The sequence below is a fragment of the Anoplophora glabripennis genome, unplaced genomic scaffold (assembly GCF_000390285.2).
Source record: "Anoplophora glabripennis isolate ALB-LARVAE unplaced genomic scaffold, Agla_2.0 scaffold287, whole genome shotgun sequence".
NCBI lineage: Eukaryota > Metazoa > Arthropoda > Insecta > Coleoptera > Cerambycidae > Anoplophora > Anoplophora glabripennis.
Genome location: NW_019416441.1, coordinates 133,929 through 154,863, shown reverse-complemented (window position 1 = coordinate 154,863; position 20,935 = coordinate 133,929).

The following is a 20,935-nucleotide window of genomic DNA, read 5'->3' as shown; positions in this document are numbered from 1 at the left end:
GTGAACTTTTGTAATATCCACACAGATCCAGGCCATATGTCTCTCGGGCACGATTCATCAATCACGGAATAACTCATTACAAAAGCCATTCCGGTATTCATACCGGGCTGTACAGAACGACGACAATACGTCTTTGAGGCGCGAGCTACCGATGTTCCGGATTCCTGGGGGACGACGCGGGGGCTGATTTAGATTCCTAGCTGATGTTCGATCTGTGGGAGTTAATGAAAGAACATTCGGTTTTCCTCGGCAGCTCGAAAATATGAATTATAACAAATAAACCAGGATGACATATACATTTTTAAATTCGTCTTTCTCCTGTAACGACAGATCTAATACTTGACTGCAATGAATATGTACTGTTTCGTAAAAGACAATATGAATTTGAGTTAAAAAAAAAGTTCTTTATGTTTAAGAATTTTGATAGTTGATTATAAATTTAAATTAACAATAATTAAAAATTAAATTAATTTTTATAAAGGCTGATATTGTAAGCAGCATAAATTTAATTTGATTCATTAAACATTACTAACTCGGTTCATTGAAGATACAATTAGAAAAGAAAATGTTATTAAAATAGGTATAAAGATGTTTCACAGTTATAATTTGAAGGAATTTATATAACTAGTTGATAGATTAGGCAATGGACATTAAGGAAAGAGAAAGGAACACATTTAAAATAAGATTTTTGTTATGAAAAGTTATTTAAATGAAATAGGAATAAGACTTCTTGAAAAACAGAGACTGACAATAAAGTTAAATGGTAGAATGTGTTCGAAGTGACACAGAGAAAAGACTGTAGCGCTATAGGATTTAGTAAAAAATAAATTAGAATTGTATGACAGGATGGGAGACAGTATACTGTTTTGAAATGAAAAAAAAAAACAATAGATAAAAATATGGTGACCGGAAAAAGACAGGAGTGCGATATCAATTTAATTTGGATGCTGAAAAGAGCTCTCTGAAAAGAAAGATCTGAAGGGAAGGCTGCTAAAACAATTTTTGAAAGGAGAAAAGCTAGAAGAAGGAAATTCAAAAATATAGGAAAACAAGTAAATTAGAAGATAATTACGTACAAGTTAAAGAAAAAGAAACACTGGTTTAAAGTAAAAATTTATAAAAATAAGAAGGAAAAACAGTGAGGCATAATAGCGAAGAAATAATTAATCTAAAAAAGAGTAAGGTACCACAAGGTAAAATACATGTATGTACAAGTATAAATAGAAAAAGGCAGTTGTTGAAATTTTAAGCGAATGAAGAGGCATAATATGCTGAGTTTAATATTGATGGTTTTCTGATAACGAAATAGAACATCGTTTGAGATTTGGCACCAACCCAGACAGCGAAGAAAGTGAAAATCGAGGTATTCACGCAGATAGTCACCTAACATAGAACAAAAGTGCAAGTAGTTAAAGTTAAGTAGGAAATTTGTTTAATAGAGTTAGTTTTATCTGTCATTTTAAAAATTTAAGGTAATTGATCTGTCAGATATTTCATGTGTCAAAAGGAATCTTAATTGTCAAAAGGTTAAATTTGTATTACATGCGAACTACAAATTTTCTTTTCATTCTTGTACTCTAAATATAAAATATAAAGCGAATAGCAATCATAACAAATTTAAAAGTTAGTAATCAAAATAAATAAATAGTGAACAGGAAATAAATAATCAACATTCAAAATAAAAAGGATTAACTTATAATAGATATATAAAAATGAAAGTTTATATTTAGAATTGTGAACCTGCTATATGAGATAAAGAATTGGCCCCAGTGAGAAAAGTAAAGTACATAAGTAAAATCAAATATAAAATCTAAATTTTATTACTTACCTATTAATAAGACTTAATAAAAGGAAAAATTTAATTTCATTGAGAAATATAAATAGATAACCAAAAATATATATAAATTTATAACAGTTTATTTTACCATTATATTTACATATATTAATATATTTATGTATGTGTTTATATACACATAGGTGCATTATATAAACGTATACAGTACCTACGTGAAGATTTACATTGAAATTCTACAGAGTATTTCTAAAATACATCATACAATTTATAGGTCAGTCAAATTGTCGAAAATACCTCGTTTATTTGCCAAACTTTAGTTCAATAAACAAAGACAAGTGAAAATTAGGAAAAATTCCATATAACTACTTTACCACAGCTGAATGTTAGAGCTTCTTTTTCAAAATTGGATCCAAAGTTCGCCAAAGAACAGTTTTTTTCATTTAAAAAAAACTGGACATTTTAGAAAGAAATGTTTTAGACAAAACTTGTAAAACTTTTTATAACAAAAATTTTAAGCCCAGCCCAATGTCAATTGATAAACAAATGTAGATAAATCGGTAAAAAATAAAAATAAAATTTTTGTAACATTGAATAAAAATTAGAAGTAGAAAAATAAAAAGAAATAAAAAACAAAAAAATAAATAATAAATAAAAATATAATAAACAGAAAAACAACCTTTTAGAGACTGCTACATTGACGCGGTAAAAGGGCTTAAGTCTTATACAAATAAAGATAACGAAATGCAGTCCATCGAATGATTTTGGTAAAAATAATATAGATTTTGGTTGGAGTTTTTATATTAATGAAATTTTACCTATTAATCTAAATATCCACTTATTTTTTGTGGATTTGAGAATAAGTTTCAAAGGTTTGGGGTTAGGTCTTTATGGACATAGCACAGGTTTGAGACTTTAGAAATACAAAATATTAGCGCCAGAATAGTTTTCAAGGAGTCACATTCCTTGGTTTGGAAAATATCCTTCGTTTGGCTTTCTAGCTCAGATTTCTTGGGTTTGAGTTTAGACTTTAAGAATAGTGGTTAGGGGCTTCAAAAATAAAAAATATAAGTTCCAGAAAATAGTTTTCAAGGACTTTTATTCTTTGGTGTGGAACATATACATTCTATGAATTTCTAGCTCAAGATTTTAGAATTTGAAGTTGGGTTTTGAGGGTTTGTGGTTAGATTGAAATTTATTTTAAGTGTTCATGTAAAGATTTGACGCTTTCCACGAACGACAAAAGATTTCATTTAATTTTCTTAGTTTTCAGAGTTCTATTAATCCAATTACTTCATTTATTATATCATAATATCACTGTTATATGGAAGTTTAAGTGTACCAAATTTCAATTAAGTCTTACGGAGTTTCAAATTTATTTGAAAAAAAACAAAGCTAGGATGAAAGTAAATCTAGTTACTCAAATCTGCTTATTTTGATCACAGGAAAGTGTTGTGGCTCCATGTACGTAGGATATTTGAACAGATGTGTAGTACTCCGAAGTTATTTGAAAAAATATACAGAATGTGACACTTAAAACGCTTGAATTAGTTCATTGTTTTTTAAAAAGCTTCCTTCGGCCATAGAGTACGAAGAACGGTTGTGTCGTTCGTTTTTATGGGTAATTACATCAGTGACTGTCGGAAAGGGCCGCGGAAGTCCCTCAATCAGCCTGGAAATAGCATACCACCGTTTTATTATTAAAATTCGGGGCAATTTTGAAGGTTATGGCCGCTCAGGATGTAAATCTAATCTCTGCAAATGGCTGGTCGACTTTAACCTCGACGTTACGATGAATCTGACAATTTTGGCTCGCCTCCAAGTCTGTCCGGGGGTCGTATTTGGAAAAGTGGAGAAGTTAGGGAACATCTCGCCCTCGTGGAATCAATCGATAGTTCATATGCAGGAAAATAGCGACATAGATTCCGTAGTTGTCCGCTTCTATTTTGGTTTACTGGCAGTCGTACAATAGTTCAGACGACTGTGGCCGAATTAGATCGGAGTCGTTCGCCTTTAAAGGGACTGTAAAAATATATTGTAAGTATAAGGATTTCGTGAGCTAAAAATAGACACGAGAACAATAGATAAAAACTAAGCATTCTTCATATCTTTGGTTTCATGTTATACTCAGAAATTTAAACAGACCACTGCCAGTAAAACTGAAAAAATGTATGCTTCCTATAATTTTATTATATTATTATCAAATACAGCGATGTAAATGCTTTACAGTTTACCCGCAAATAATTTTAATGATGTGTGCGAATCACTTGTTCGCAGTTCAATTCCTCAAGATAAACAGAAAGCCTGGGCCAGCTGTCTTCGAGTATTTCTCTACTTGACTGAAAAGCTACACACTCGGCTGGAAATAGAGGGGCAGAATACCACGTAATGAGATTTCAGAACTTATAAACAAGTATATGAAATGGGAAATCACGAAAAAGGTAAATCAGAAAATGAATTCAAAGGATAAGTAGGAAATATGAAAGTGGATGAATATTTCTACGCATATAAAATTATTTATCTTAACTTTTTTCAAAATATTTTTATAATTCATGGCATAAAAATATTTTTAAATACAATAATAAGTAAGCCGTTTAGCAATTTTGAGGTTTTTGCCTAGAACTAATGGAAAAATCTGCAAATCGGCAGTACGATTTGGTTGTGCTCGGGCATATGCGTATAGGCAATAGATTTTACAGTTGCTTCGGATGTGAGGTTTTCGATTTTACCAAAATAATAAAGAATTAGGTATTAAAAATAAAAACAAATCAATAAACGATCAATTAATGAATATACAGGGTGTTTCCAAAGTACGGTCCGTAACTTCAGAACACAATTTCTTATGGTAGGTATTTTTAGAAAAAAAGTTCCTATAAACATATGGCCGGAAAAGCTTAGATTCCAAAAAATATATTAATATTTGAAATTTTGGAATAGTCAATATTAGGTTCTTAAAATTTGGCAGTTATTGAATGTTGGTAAAAAGCTGCATTTTTATTATAAAGTCAATTTTTATCTGCCGCCAGTGGCGTAGTTAGGCGTGAGTCAGTCGACGTTTTCGTCATAAAATGTAGAGCGCCAATGGATTTTTAAAATTTTTTATTATTTTCGGACTTTCGTATTCAATATATAGTCAATATATTCAATTGCTGCAGAGCTACTCGTGTTTTTGTACACATACGAAAGTGAGTTTATCGATTTTCACTATATGTATCTGTTTTTTGCATCAGAACAGTTAAAATACATTTCCGATTTAAACAAATTTTCATAGTTACAAAGTCTTTGCTTCAAACAAAAATCACTTGATTGTTCGAATACGTTGTTTTGCCGTAAACTCACTTTAGCTTTGAGCTTTCATATCTCGATGATGCTTCATCGGATCCACAAGATCAAAAGTGGATTTTGTTCGTTAATCCTTCCTCTATTTGATCCCATAATTACATTTGAAGAATATGCAAATACGGTAGCTCCAGCTCTAAATGTTTATAAGTATTTTTTCGAAGAGAGAAGATCAAAAGTGGATTTTGTTCGTCAATCCTTCCTCTATTTGATCCTATAATTACATTTGAAGAACATGCAAATACGGTAGCTCCAGCTCTAAATGTTTATAAGTATTTTTTCGAAGAAATTTTGAAAAAATTCGTTTGTTGCTAAAATGGATAAAATCGAAAATTTTTTAAATGAAGATTGATAGTTGTGACTCCAAAGGGTATGTATAAAAATTGGGAGCCCAAAATAATCATTGGTTTTACCGTGAGAGAGAATTGAAAAATAAGTATAATTCTGTATTTTCTTAATTAACAGATGAATTGTGCGAAATTTACCCTGCCGATTTCTATGAAAAATTTTCTGCAATACTACCATATCATGAAGTACTCAGAACCATACCTTTTATATGGCTGCTCTAAAGTCAAGCTCCGAAATAAATTCATTAAAAAACATCATTTTTCATGAATTTTTTTTCAGTCTATACTGTATTGCAGCAACAATAAAGCACAGAAAAATTTAGGACCATTTTTATTTTGAAGAGAATTTCAAAATGAAACTTTTTCCTTTGTCTATTTTCTCTGTCAATATTCTTCGAGTTATACATGAAAGAAGGGAGAAAAATGCGCCTTTTTAATTTTTTTTTACGTTTTCTTGCGCTAACAATTATATACAACTTTTTCAGCGGGCACATACCGCAATTATCATTTTACATAATATTTAGAACTATTTCCAACAAAAATTAGCGTTACTAGGTATATAAAACGTCCATCTCGAAACAGATACCGATTGGACTTAATTAAATCAAAGTGCTCGAAACAAATAAAAGAACTTGTTGATACTGTTGATATTTCAAAAGTTCAGTAAATAACATTTTAAAAGATTCGTTGTGCCTTAGACACGTCAAATCTTGTTTGATTACAAAAAACGCTCAACTTTTTGGAAAAAGCAACATCGCGTTGACATCTGTGAAACAATGAAGACGTCATGAAACGCATCATTACTGGAGACGAGATTTGAATCTATGCTTACAAGTCTTACAACCCGGAAACAGCCGATAAATCGAGTGAAAATCATGCAAAAGGTGAACCCAAACCGAAAAAAACACGCCAGTCACTAAAAAATCAAGGTCATGTTGACAGTTTTCTTTGATTATCGTGGCGTAGTTTACTATGAAATTCATCCAACCGGCCAAACTGTCAACAAGGAATATTATTTGAGTGTTATGCGTCGTTTGCGTGATGCTATTCGCCGCAAAAAGCCGGAATTATGGACAAACAACTCTTGGTTTTTGCATCATGCATCGGCTCACAGGGCATTGCATTGCTAAGTCGTGACCATTTCGCCAAAAATTCAACTTATATCGTTCCACAACCATCGTATTCGCCTGATTTAGCACCCAGTGACTTCTGGCTATTCTCTAAACTCAAAGACTACTCCGTAGACACCGTCTCGACTCGTTCGAGGAAACAAAAGCCGAGTCGACGAAAGCATTGAAAGCCATACCGAAAAAGGTCATTTCAGACTGTTCCGAGAGTTGGCATAAGTTTGTATCAGGTGAAGGCGACGAAATTGATTTGGAAGCATAAAGATTTTTTAATTTTTGAACAAATTCACCTTACTTTTTGGGCAACGGTTTATATGAGATATAATTATTATCTAAAATTATAGTAGATATTTGTACGACTGAAGTTAATTAACAATTTAAAAATGTATCTTTTAATTAGATTATACGAAATGTCAAGATTCATGTTAAATAATGATTTCATAGAAAAATAAAAAATCTGGTCAAATTTCTTTTGTCACACAAACTTTTAAGCACGCTGAATTTTATCGGTGCGTTCGAAAACGCTCTTATACTTTGTTAGTCAATACCGACAGAGCGAATGTATTTATATTGCAACGAGACGAACAAAGGAAAGTGAAAACACTCCGGGCGGATGCAAACACCGTGCGGAACAATAAAACCGAGCGCGAATCTGCGACGTTTTTCATTTTCCCGTCAAAAACAATCGCGTGTGTAAACGGGGAACGATATTAGAGCCTACTTTTCAGTGTTAGGAATAAGAGAAGCGAGATGAAATAGCATGGAACGTGTGCGAATAAGAGGAAAGTTGCAAATGGAGGGAGAGTGTGCAAGAATTGAGATATATGTCCATGGTGAGTCGGTTGGATGGGTCAATCTCAATATTTCAGAAACGGATGATTGCAGGCGCAAAAATTTTTTAAATCCGTTTTACGTATACCAATTTTTAATCCAGCAACATAATTAAGAAATGGGCTAACTTATATGGATACAAGTAATAGGTACATGAACTGTTGGAAATTTCCCAGCTTCTATAATTCGCCAAGAGAATGGTGATAATAGAACCAGTTTTATATTTTCTACCATATCCAAAACTATCAAATATAAAACTAGTTTTAGGAAAAATTTTTTCTTTGTAATGGAAAAAATGTAAACTATATTTTTAATCTGTCATTTTTAAGGTAATGTTAAAGTCAGTTTGAGTGTTTCAAATAGAAATTTGTATTTTTTTAAATTATTCTATTCTGTGCAGCAAACCAAAAATGTTTATCCGTAGACTTTTCTTCATTTCATCTTTATAAACAAGAAGTTATTTGGCAGAATGGGCTTTTATATTTTGTTTATGTATTTTATTGCAATTGATTAATTTTCTTGGACAATTTATTGGTCAATTAAGCACCAACTACCAATTTCTAGAATAAAAATCAAGCCAAAACATTCTAAGTAGAAAATTTGTGTATTTGACTTTTTTTTTGGTTTTCAGATTACAATCGCTATTCCATATTGTTTTGAAAACGGTGAACATTTACTAAGGTAATTTTTATGCAAAACATGTTCCCTTTACCTCTAAATTCGCTGGTACCATTTGAGCTACTACTTCTGAAAACACCCTGTATACTTTACACACTTTCAAAAGCTGTTTTCGTTTTCTCAACTGATAATGACCTCCTTTTTAATTATTTTTGACAGTTTAAATTTGTTTGTTTTCGTCTGTTTCTATAGAGATGTAATACGATGTTTATTCTATTATTAGGTTACCTACTTCATCTTTTAGAATTTGCAGCCAAAATATTTGAAACACATCTTTCTTTTAACAATATCATTTTCCTTCACATATAATTGAAAATTGTGGAGAAACAGGTGACAAAATACCGAATACCTAAATAGTTTTATATGCAAACAACGCATGTAATGTAAATTTCATATCCATTTTATTCTATTTTTTGAGAAGAGAGATAACCCATTGCCACTTTGTAGGTACAAATCGCAATTTATTTTGTACATACCTTGTTTTTCGTTTGTGGAAAAAGTAGAAATGCTACGTTGAGAGCCTGAAAAAAAAATAAAAAATCAGATATAAGTATACAGTGTGTTAATAATGCTGCCAAATATATTCTACGTATTAAATAATTAAAAAAGAGATATAGAGGGTGTTGAAATTTAAAACAAAACATCACATTTATTTAAATGTTTCTTAAAAGCGTTTGACATGTTTTGATTAAACTTAGACTAACCACTATTCCGGCTCATCTATTTTATTCGAAAAACAAATAAATTTTTTAATTTAATGTAAGCTCGTGGCATAATTGGTAAATTCTTTGTTAAAAATAATACTTTAAATATAATGTTACCGAAAAAGAAGCTGACGTAACAATTTTAAAATGTTTAAGAGGTTTCTACCCAAAAAACAAAGACAGTAGACTTTTTTCGAAAACCCTGAATATTTTTATCTTCATTATTTCCGTTTTTTTCAAACTCCTTAAAATCTGTCTATGTAGAATTTATTTTGTTTGCTTGTTTACAGGAAATCTTTTAAAAGAAGACTAATACCATCCTTCTCTTGCTTAACAGCAAAACCCGATATTTTAAACGCAATGACACCTTACGGCCTTTCATTCACGAATAACTTTCGGCCCATTTCCTTCTGCTGCGAAAAGCTTTATTGTGACGCTACTTCATTAATCATTTCGGTGCACAAAGCTCGTGGAAAAATAAACAAGCCATAGCTTTCTGGTAAAATTCTACAATATACTACTTATTTGCGATAGTACCTATTTCAGGATAAAATTCGCAGGCGGAATGGAAAATTTGCTCTTAGCTTTAGAATGTTGCATGACAAACATAAGTATCTTTTAAGACAAGTCAATAATAATTAGTCATTTTTTAGATTTTTAGATCGTTTAGATTGATTAGACTGTTTTTAGAAAGTATGTTTTTTATTCTGTCAATTATGTTTGCAGTAAAATTGTTAATTAAACGAAATTCAAAATTGTACTGTTTCCTCTAAAGGCATATTTCTTCCTAATAAACAATTGCCCGTAATTTCGTTTATCAGTTGGAGTTTTCAACAAATTTTTTTATGCATTTATAAATTTAAATGTCTTCTTGTTGAAAGCGGTTAGCTTTAGAGATATTAGGCATAATTTTTTTAAGCAAAAAAGTTAGGGGAAATAATATTTCCAACCCAAAATGGCACAAAAATGTTTCGACAGTTTAAGTGCTGCCTGATGATCGCTGGTGACGCCCCCGGATACGAAATTACCTCGAAGTATTCGAAAGATATTAAAGAAAATATTATTTATTTCTTCAACTTTGACACCCTCTATAGCTCCGTTATTATTAATTTTTGGACTAGGACAAGTTTAGTAGAATTGACTTATTTTGAGCCGTACTGGATCTGGTGGACTGGTGGAGCGTTGTACAGCCCTTTAGAGATACCCTGTATACTAAAACATCATAAAAAGGAATCCCTTTTTTTATTTAGAACTTAATATTTGTATTAGACTAACGTACATGAACAAGTTGATTAGTTTATCTACAAAATGAAGCTATCGGGTTGCGACATTATACGCCCCCAACAAAGTACGCGCCTATAACAATATCGGGCAATTAATAAAAATAAACCGTTGGGCGATCAAGGCTTGTGACGCTATAAAAGTCCAACAAAGCTGCAACAGTGTTGCACAAAGTATGTCGCGTGTAATTTATAGCGTAGCAATCCCGAATATAAAAGATAAAAGCACGTCATATTACACGATATCGCTGTGACGGAGGGATTTTTGTCTCGACTTTTTTGAACGCATCCTTTTTGAAACATTGTTTAAAACCTGCCGGAGTTCTGGATAAAACATAAAATGGACCGGCAAACGACTTGTGACATTTCGCTGTTTCCGCAACTTAGTTGAGGTGAAAATGATAAAATTAACTAAATTGTAGTACAATGTTTTGTAATAATAGTAATTTATTGAACAACTGTTTTAATTAAAACACGAATGCAATACAACGTTTTATCCATAATCGCATTATATATTCGGACGCTTGATATTTCTTACCGGTACTCATTGAAACGTGGTAGGTTTTGTAATAGCTGTTTTACATTGACAATTTATTGATGAATAAATTGACGAATAGCTGTTTTACATTGACAATTGATTCATCAATAAATTGACGAAGCTCTTCATCAATTAATTCACGAATTTATTGGTAAACAGTGTGGTTTTACACTGCTACAGACTTTGTCAAGTTTTTTGACATATGAATCAGTTCTACCCTACCTACAGTGACTCTATACAAGACAGTGGCGACAATAGAGTGTATCATTTTTAATTGGTCCACGTGATTTTAGCTGCCATGTTGCATCCAGTGTCAAATTCATCTGTGAAATGTCATGGTGTCAGGAGCGTTCTTATGGTGTTATTCAATATTTGTATTGTTTTATTTTAATTTTGGTGATTACTAGTGAAACTATTGGGTATTCTGTGCTAAGGGATAGTTATAATGTCTGCAGAAGCTTCATGAGGACGATGACCTTGAATTTCCTTTAGGCTTTTTGGACACCATAACAAAAAATATAAGATCTACTTATAAGGAAGTTAAGGTTCCTGCTAACATAGAAGAACTAAAATTTAATCTTAGTTTTAGTGAATTAAATTATCTTTATAATGTGTGCGGATATATTGCCCAAAGTATCGTTAAAACGTCAAAAACTTGTACAAACTGTCTGTATGCTGTTGGTTCTAAAACGCCGATCTATAAAACATGTTCAAAATTTAGTGTCCTTAAGAGATTTAGAGAACATTCAGTTTTTTTGCAATGAAGCAGTATTTTGTTTCTTCTTGCAGATGGAAAGTACTTTTACAACATTTTTTGCGATTGAATCTTGACAAAACAGAAGTTTAAAAGAGTTTTCTTAAAAGAAATGTCTGGTTTAAATTTAGATCTACCAAATTGTCATCAGATCAAAAATAAAATTGTTAAAAGATTTATTATGTTCCGATTAAAAATAGCTTCCAAAAAATGTCAAAAAGCATGCAAAAAGCTTGCAAGTAAAAGTGTTGCTGGACATTTATTGTAACAAATACTATCACTAGTATTAAATATTCGTTTTTCTAATGTAAACCCAATAAATTTCATTGTGTAATGTAGGTATGCTTAAATTTACTTGCCTAGAAAATATAAACCACTAGTTGTTATTATTATATATTTATCCTTCCCTATTGCACAAGTAGATTCTATAATCATTCATTATTTAAAATCACTTTCCAAGGGAGTTATTTGCCTAAAACTGTGCGTAAAATTTAAAAGAAAAATACTTTTGTACTTAATTTATTTTTTATAAAAGTTACTTTCAATTTGACTTTGGATGCAACATGGCGGATGGGTTGGGTTTAGTCGCTATTGTCGCCACTGTCTTGCATATAGCCACTGTAACCCTACCAATGAATCAAAGAAGCAGATAAATTTCAAAAATGTCACCTTTGCACTGATAATTCTAGTGATACAACAGCGGTACCGTTCTGACGCATATTATATAAATATTAGTTTTTGTAAATAACAAATCAGTAAAAACAATGCAAAACTAGCACGACGCCCCACAATTATTTTCATATTCCAATAACATAACCTCATTACTGATCTGAGGCTGGAAATCTGTTGGGTTGGTACTTCCGATATCCGAACTTCACGAAGAAATTGACGAAAATTAGAACATGCTCCAATTCGTCAAGAATTTAATGAATAAATTGATGAAGTTATTTGGCAGCATTTGGTGCATTACACTTGTCCAATTTCTTGATGAAGCGACTTCATCAATTAATTGATCAATAAATTGTCAATGTAAAACAGCTTTAATTCGTCAAGAACTTGATGAATAAATTCATGAAGTTATTTGACAGCAGATTTGGTGCATTACACTTGTCCAATTTCTTGATGAAGCGACTTCATGAATTAATTGATCAATAAATTGTCAATGTAAAACAGTTATTATATCTACTGGTTGCTATGGTACGTTGTTTATTATCAATTATTTAATAAACAGTTCTATCTGAATTTGTTAAAAATGCAAGAAAGTAATTGTGTTTGTGTGGCTGTTTTTTAAGAAGTTCAAGAAACAATTTACGACATTACGAAAAAGTGTTCACCGAATCTAACGAATGAAGGGGAAAACGGAAAGTAATTACAATAAATGAAGAAGTCATGCTATCTTATTATTTTTTGAAGAAAAAATATGCAACTTCATCTATGTGGTAGAAGTATTCGATGTTAAAAGCTACCATAAAGATCTACAAAAATATAGATATTAGAAGATATAACAAGCTTACTGCTTATTTGAAGAGTGAATAGAGAGGATACAAAGCAAAAAAGCACATATTGAAGAATTTTTGACTGGGGCTTCCGATATTCCGAACATTTAATGATTAAGGTAAAATCTCTTTACCTTTTACATGTTGTTAGGTACATAGTGAACTTTGAATTATTTTAGATTACACTAATTAATAATGGAGGTTTCTGGTGCCTGTCGATGCTGGGAACTGACAAATTTGAAAATTAGTGACGTACAGGACGTTGGCAGTTGTTTCAATACCTGACACCAAGATGGGCATTCCAAGAAAATTTACAATAATTATAGAAGAAGGATTTTGCGTCAAGACTGTTGAAATATGCAGAAAATATATTTCTCTGTGCCCAATTCACCTAAAACAAAACAGATTCTTTTTAAGACACATCAATAAAAAATGTACTTCTCAGAATGTTGGAATCAACACATTGAGGAAGGTACCCTCAATAGTTGCTTCATTCTTGAATATCGCAAATACAGAAGCATATACTGGCCATTGTATGATGCGCACTTCAACAACTTCATTGGCCAATAAAGGTGCTGATATTACAGCCATCAAACGGCATGGTGGATGGAAGAGCTCCTCTGTAGCAGAAAGTTATGTATAGGAGTCTATATCTAACAAACTTGATATTGCAAGGAAAATCCAAGGAAACTACAGCTGTTCCTTACAAGAAGAGACATCCGTAACTTTATTATTATTTTAAATTAATTGTTTTAAAATAGTTTCTTAATTATTTTAATTACCAAATATTTTCTTAAATAAACACATTAAATGCGTGTTAAGTCAGTAAATACAATAACACATATACCAGTAGGCATAAGGTTGCAATGACATTTAAAGATATAACACATGCTGTGTAGGTTATATCTCACCAACAGGAATATATGTGTTCGTCGCGCCATAAAATTATTCCCGATCATTAAACATGAATATTAATCTCATCACGTCCGACTAAAAAATTTAACATGAAAGAGGAAACTTTAAAAATGAATTTCTTTCAGAACCATCCATTCAAGATAAGTAGATCCACGACAGGTGCGAGGATTTCTTTACACCCTCCGAAATGGCTCAAGCAAAAACAAACACGCCGGTACATCTGATACCCTACTTTCAGATTACCTCTGACTGGTGAAGCCTACGGATGAGGTTCCGACAAAATCAATTTTTTGGTAGGTATATTTATCACTAAAGGTGGAAAAAAATCCCTGTACAGTTGCAGATTGGACTTTATACAGGGTTTTTCACGTAACCCGTTCATTAAAAGTTTTTAAACCAAGTTACAATAGAAATTTCAAATTTTGACAGCTATGTGGGTTCAATTCAGTTTTTTTTAAATGAAATGTTTTCAAGTGTGGGATAGTTCTGGCTTCACCAAAGGTGACGTCATTTCTGTTTTTTTTTTTTAATGGAATACCCCACTTTCTATATCATTTGTCGATTCTAGAAGTTATTTTTAGTAACTTCACAATTCAAATTTTCTTCATAAATTTCAAATCTAACTTGATAATCCATAATCAAGGATTAAAATCAGGACCATCCGATATCTCGGAAACTATCAAAATTTGGACTAAATTAACTTGGATTAGATCATTGTATTTTAGAGTACCTATGTGGTAGAATGTTGTCCAGACCTGTTAAACACCCTGTATAATTAATAATATACTGAAATTGTTAGTTAGTAATAATTCAATGAAATATCTTGTTGTAAATCAACAATTTAACTTTAGTTAAAAATTATTTTTCCGTGACCATATGTTTGTAACAACATTCGTTTTGGGCGCCATATGCGTCAAACTCTTGCAATTCGAGGCAATATAACTCCTAAATTCGTTGGGACACCAATAAATGTCGTTTAAAGAACGAAAAAGTAAATCATAAATAACAGTTTGGTAAGTTTTCCGACTCGTAAAAGTGAGCTGAATGGTTTCAACTAAACGAAGATATCTGACCTTTTCATAAAAAATGTTTCTTTGGTTGTCAAAGTAGGTACTAGATAGTATTTTATACAAGTCGTATTATATTGCCAAATAAAGTCTAAACTGAGAGTATCTTTGAAAAAATATCGAATATACGATCGCTAATAACTAACCTAAGTTATAAAACTGAAAGAAGATTTGTAGAAGAAATAAAATGTACTTTTATTCAAAAACTGTTGCATGAAATGTTACGTCATCATTAATGTTACAGCAAAAAGCATAATCTTACATATAGAAATTTTCGCTTATACATTGTAAGTAATAAAAAATAGGGTAACATTCCTTAAACTTTCCTGTTGCCAAATATAATGGTACAATGTCCTTGAAAGGTCCTGCGAATTTTAAGTTACCTTGTGTAAATTATTGTCAGCAGGGTTAAAACAGCGCAAATTTTGAATATAATTTTTCTCTTGTGTAAAACGACAACGCCCTACGATCCAAACCTCAGGGTTTGCATCCAAACTAAATATGCACAGGGTAATTGGACGGACTGGCAACTTAAACAATAATTATTATCCTTACCACGTAATAATAGGATTACAGATTTATCGGTTTACCACCCTTTAACGTCGGTCCTTAGCCCTGTGCTGCTCAAATATAGAGGAGACTCTGACTGTGAATAATCGCATCCGCAAAACAAGGGGCCTCCGCATTGTTATGCGAAAATAGGAGTTTAATTGTAACTCGATGTGCCACTTTTAATGAATGTGTTTGCAACCGTTGTGCGTCAAAACGTAGTGGGTAATGTTTCGAAAAAGTTAAACGGTGGAAACTGAATTAGCTACAAGCGACTGGCACTGTTTTAAATGAATATAGAAAATGAATATATAATTATCGCACCATTAAAAGTGGACAACATAATATCAAAGTGGATTTCCTCGCGAGCAGCTAATGTGATTTTGATGACCTTTCGTTTTATTTATACTAGGCCAGGAAATATAGAGTTGGACGCGACTTTTTGTTTCGGCAAGCTGAATTTATCACTGTGTAGATGCTAAATATTATGTACAATAACATATTAGTTTCCACAGTCATAAAAATGGGGGGACGATTGTTTACAGGGTGGTTAATTGTATCATTTTTACGTGAATTCACGTTTTTCGCTTATAACTTTTTTCCGTTCATTTCCACGAGAAAACAGTAAAGTACTTTTTTTTCGTCTTCAAAAGACGTACAAAACTAGCCCTCGATCGTCAAAAAATATTGATTAAGTCAAAAGTTATAAACAGAAGTAGTTTATTTATGAGTTTTGAATTAAACATTTATAAACTGCGTTATTATTACCAGAACGTTGTGGCATCGCATCCTCTTATTCCTTATCACTGTCTAATAATTCACACGAAATCTGGAATCGGCAAGTTGAATAGTTTACAAGTTATGGCCTTATAAATAAATTAACTAATTATTATAGTCTGGACGATCCCGAGTATCTTCCACAATCGCACTGATTTTTTTCGTGGTAGATTTTATAATAATACATTGAAATCTATCATTTTTTTTTAATTTCAGATGCAACCTGGATTTTTTTTTATTTTTTAGAGTTAGTTGCAAAATGAAATATTCGACGCACGCTCGTGATATAATTATATATTATTACATATTCGGAAAGCATATGAAAAGAGATTTAAGTTAAAAAAAATCGTCAAGATTCGTTGAAAAACAACGGAGTTACAGACTGTCAAATATATTATTTTTAATTTCGCTTCTTTAACGGCAGGACTATGAATATAATCGTCATTTTCTTCGGACTGGCTGTCGTTCACTTCCCCCACTCCTCCGACGCACCACGGCTCGCCGAAAATCAAGCGACTCACTGACTATTGACAATATTTCTTGTGCACTTAACATACTTCCACAAATAAAATATTTTTATTTGGAAAAGTACTCGGGTTGCCGGTTATGACAGTTTTTTTTGCCACTACCAACCTAATTTGTTTAACAATAGGCCGTCAAATTTGACAGTCTGTAACTCCGTTGTTTTTCAACGAATCTTGACGATTTTTTTTTTAACTTAAAGCTGTTTTCATATGCTTTCCGAATATGTAATAATATATAACCATATCACGCGCGTGCGTCGTATATTTCATTTTGCAACTAACGGTAAAAAATTTAAAAAATTTCCAGTTTGCAAATTTGAAATTAAAAAAAAAATGATAGATTTCAATGTATTATTATGAAATCTACCAAGAAAAAAATCAGTGCTATTGTGGAAGATCCTCGGAATCGTCCAGACTAGTAATTATTAGTTAATTTGTTTATAAGGCCATAACTTGTAAACTATTCAACATACCGATTCCAGATTTCGTGTGAGTTATTAGACAGTGATAAGGAATGAGAAGATCCGTTGTCAAAACGTTCTGGTAATAATAACGCAGTTTATAAATGTTTAATTCAAATGTCATAAATAAATTTCTTCTGTTTATAACTTTTGATCTAATCAATATTTTTTGGCGCTCAAGGGCTAGTTTTGTAGGTCTTTTGAAGACGAAAAAGAGTACTTTACTGTTTTCTCGTGGAAATGAACGGAAAAAGTTATAAGCGATAAAACTGAATTTACGTAAAAATTATACAATTAACCACCCTGTAAACAATCTTCCCCCCATTTGTATGACTGTGAAAACTAATATGTTATTGTACATAATATTTAGCATCTATAGTGACCAATTCATAAAAAAAAATCGAAAATTGTCATTTCTCAGCTTGTTTTCCTGGCCTAATACGACAATAGTAATTAGTTTTGATTTTATGTTGCGAGTTTTCGCTTTTGCAATCAAGAATGGAAAACCTTCTGCTTCGAAATATTGTTAAAATTGACGAAAATGATATTTATACTCGTTGTCTAAGTTTTAAAAAATGGTTGGAACGATATCTGACACTCATCTGTAGATTTATATTGTAGTCTTATTAAATTTGGGGTCTAATTAACCGAATTTCAACTAATTATATTAAAAATTACAGCTCATAATAAAAGGTTTCCTGTTTCAGTACTGCCACTGATTGCTACATCAGGAAAATAAAGAAAAATGTAGATTTATGTAGCCATTTGTCTTGAAAGAATGGGCTCCTTCATAAATTATTTGAATTTATCTCGTAAGAAAATGGAAAAATATGCGTTGGAGAGACTTAAAAAGTAACTTGGAACTCATTTCATTATGGTTTTATTTGCCGGTCTACGCGGGTATATAAGTATTACGCATTAAAGCAGAAAAAATCAATATATGCTATGGCTGGAATAGATTACAAGACGTTTATTAGAAGCAGGTATAAAACAGATAAAAACAGAAACAATTGTATGTTGGACTATCGAAAGATTATGAATTGTAATACAATAATGATATAATCGTTATTTTCATTTATTAAGTAAAACATTATTAACTTTTGCTCTTACAATTAGTGAAAGAGGTAAGCATATACAAAATTACATATTTAAAAATTTTTTACAGTTTGGAAATGGTGTTCGATAAAATTCAGAATAGGTGAAAACAGTCAAATGTATAGCTTTTACATGAACAAATATTACTTGTAGTATTAATTTAAGTATATATACAGGGTGTTTCAATTAAAATCACGGCATAATGTGGTGGAGCACCATCCTGCTGAAACCACACATTCCCTTCGGGCAAAGTGTTGTCATTTTCCAATACTTCCACAATCATTCAATTCAGATACATGTTTCTATCCAGATTTGCCGGATAATCAAGAGTAGTATTCGAAGTTTTAGATAGTTGTCTGCGACCAAGCTTGCAGATGCAGAGGTTTTAAAGTTAAAAGGGGAACGATCAACGATGGGGAAGTCTTACAATGACTTTGTCGTTACTGATACACTTGTCTGGAATTATGAAATTGCCCAAAATTCTTGTTGAAAGTTGTATTAATTGCAAAGTAGATGTGCGCATTGTTAAAAATGAATAATACTGATGTTCTTACTGATACATCTTTTAACTGAAATGTTTATTGTTCTGTCAGCATCAATAATATATGTTAATTTGAAATGGATTAATTCTGCATGTCAAAATAATAATAGTCCAGGCGATATCTGTTTTAAAAAGGGTATACTTGGGTAAAACGCATATGATCGGAGATTTTTGCTTTAACGGCTTCTAAATAACATCAGAAATGATAATATTTCTATGCAAATAAAAAAACGTGGGCTTAATTGTTGTTGCAAAAAAGTATAAAAAAATAGCAGTTTTGAACTCGAGAATTCAGATGGGAGTAGCTGTGTGTTTGCTCCCCCCACCACTGATATTTCATTGTTTCACGCGGTCTTGAGTATCTTTGAGTGACATTTTAAATGGGACGCCCGTGATTGCAAATTTTGAAAATTTATATCTGGAAAGTTCTTGGAATGACAAACCTATTAGTTCAAAAAACAGCCCTTATACCCTTATAGTTTTGCTGTAAATAAGGATTAACTTTAACGGGCTATAACTCCGAAAATAATGGGCGGATTATCAGATTTTTTTAAATACTCGTCGTATACTCGTATAAAAAAAATTGAAAAAAAAAACATTAAATTACTGCAATTGTTTATAAGCGTGAAAATTGCGAAAATGTTTAAACAATCACCACGGTTCACCTAATCGTCCGATTTGAATTTTTCAAAAATCATTTTAAAGCTTGAGAGCTCTTCTTTTTGTGGTGAAATTTTCAAGTATTCAAAGGCTTTAGATTTTTAGAAATTTGATTTTGAAAATTTTTTAATTTAAAAAAAAATAAAAAAATTAAACAATTATTATGTAAAAACTATCGAACCGAATTGGATGAAATTTGGTGTGATGATTCTATGCACTAAGAAGTTTAATTGGGAAAAGTATGAAGATCCTAGGTATTATTCAAGTGTCTGAAAAAAATTGACAAATAAACTAGCATTTTTTGCAATTTTTTAAATGATTTTTCCGATTTTTGCAATAACAATAATTATTTTTTCGAATTGCAACTAACTCTATCTTGATCAAAATTTAATTACAAAACTTTTTTTCCTCTTCCATTTTTGTCTAAAATGAATAGTTGCTAAGTTGTCGACGAGAAATCCAAGAAAAAAATGAATTTTTTTGCTATTTTTTTATACTTTTTTGCAATAACAATTAAGCCCACGTTTTTTTTTTTTTGTGCATAGAAAAATTATCATTTCTGATGTTATTTAGAAGCCGTTAAAGCAAAAATCTCCGATCATATGCGTTTTACCCAACCCGAAACAGATATCGCCTGGACTATAAGAAAAAACCCAAATATTGTTATAGTGTAATTACAAATTTTAAAATCTGAAATCAGGGTACGTCATGTTACAAGTTCAAAAATAGGATATTTGTCAGTGGCATTTTATGTTACATTTGATTACACGTTTGTACAATCAAAGTGTTACAAACTGCCAATAACTTGTATGCGATTCTCCCGATTCAACCTATAGTACCACGCTTTTTTGTCTAAGTTTTCAAAACTGATTGAAATGAAACAATATATAATATTTTAGACCTTTGTATTCTTTGGCATCAATCAATCAAAAATCAATGAAATTGATTATAATAAAAATTACACGTCATAATAAAATATTTCTTGAAAACACACAATATTCGTACTGATTGTATTTGATTTTAATAAAGAAGGAAGAATGTAGATTTATGCAGCCTTTAAAAATTGGTTTCCTTAGTAAATTATTTGAATTTATCTCGTAAGAAAATGTAAAAATATGCGTTGGGGAGACTTAAAAAGTAACTTTGACCTCGCGCAATTAAAGCAAAAAAAATTAATGAAGAAGAAATGTAGAATCAATATTTCTCTGTACCTAATCATTAATGCTACTATATAATTACTATTTTTTATATTTTTTTTTGTAACTTTTTTATATTTCTGAAACAATAATCAAAATGATATACCTGCTACTAATTATTTTGCATGAGATTTGATAAAATTTTGAAAATAAAAATAAATGAATAAAAATTGTGACGCAAAATTTCATTCGACGCGACATTCCAGAATTAACGATATAGGCCAATGGATACGCAGTCTGAGAAAACAATTTCAACCCCGTCTC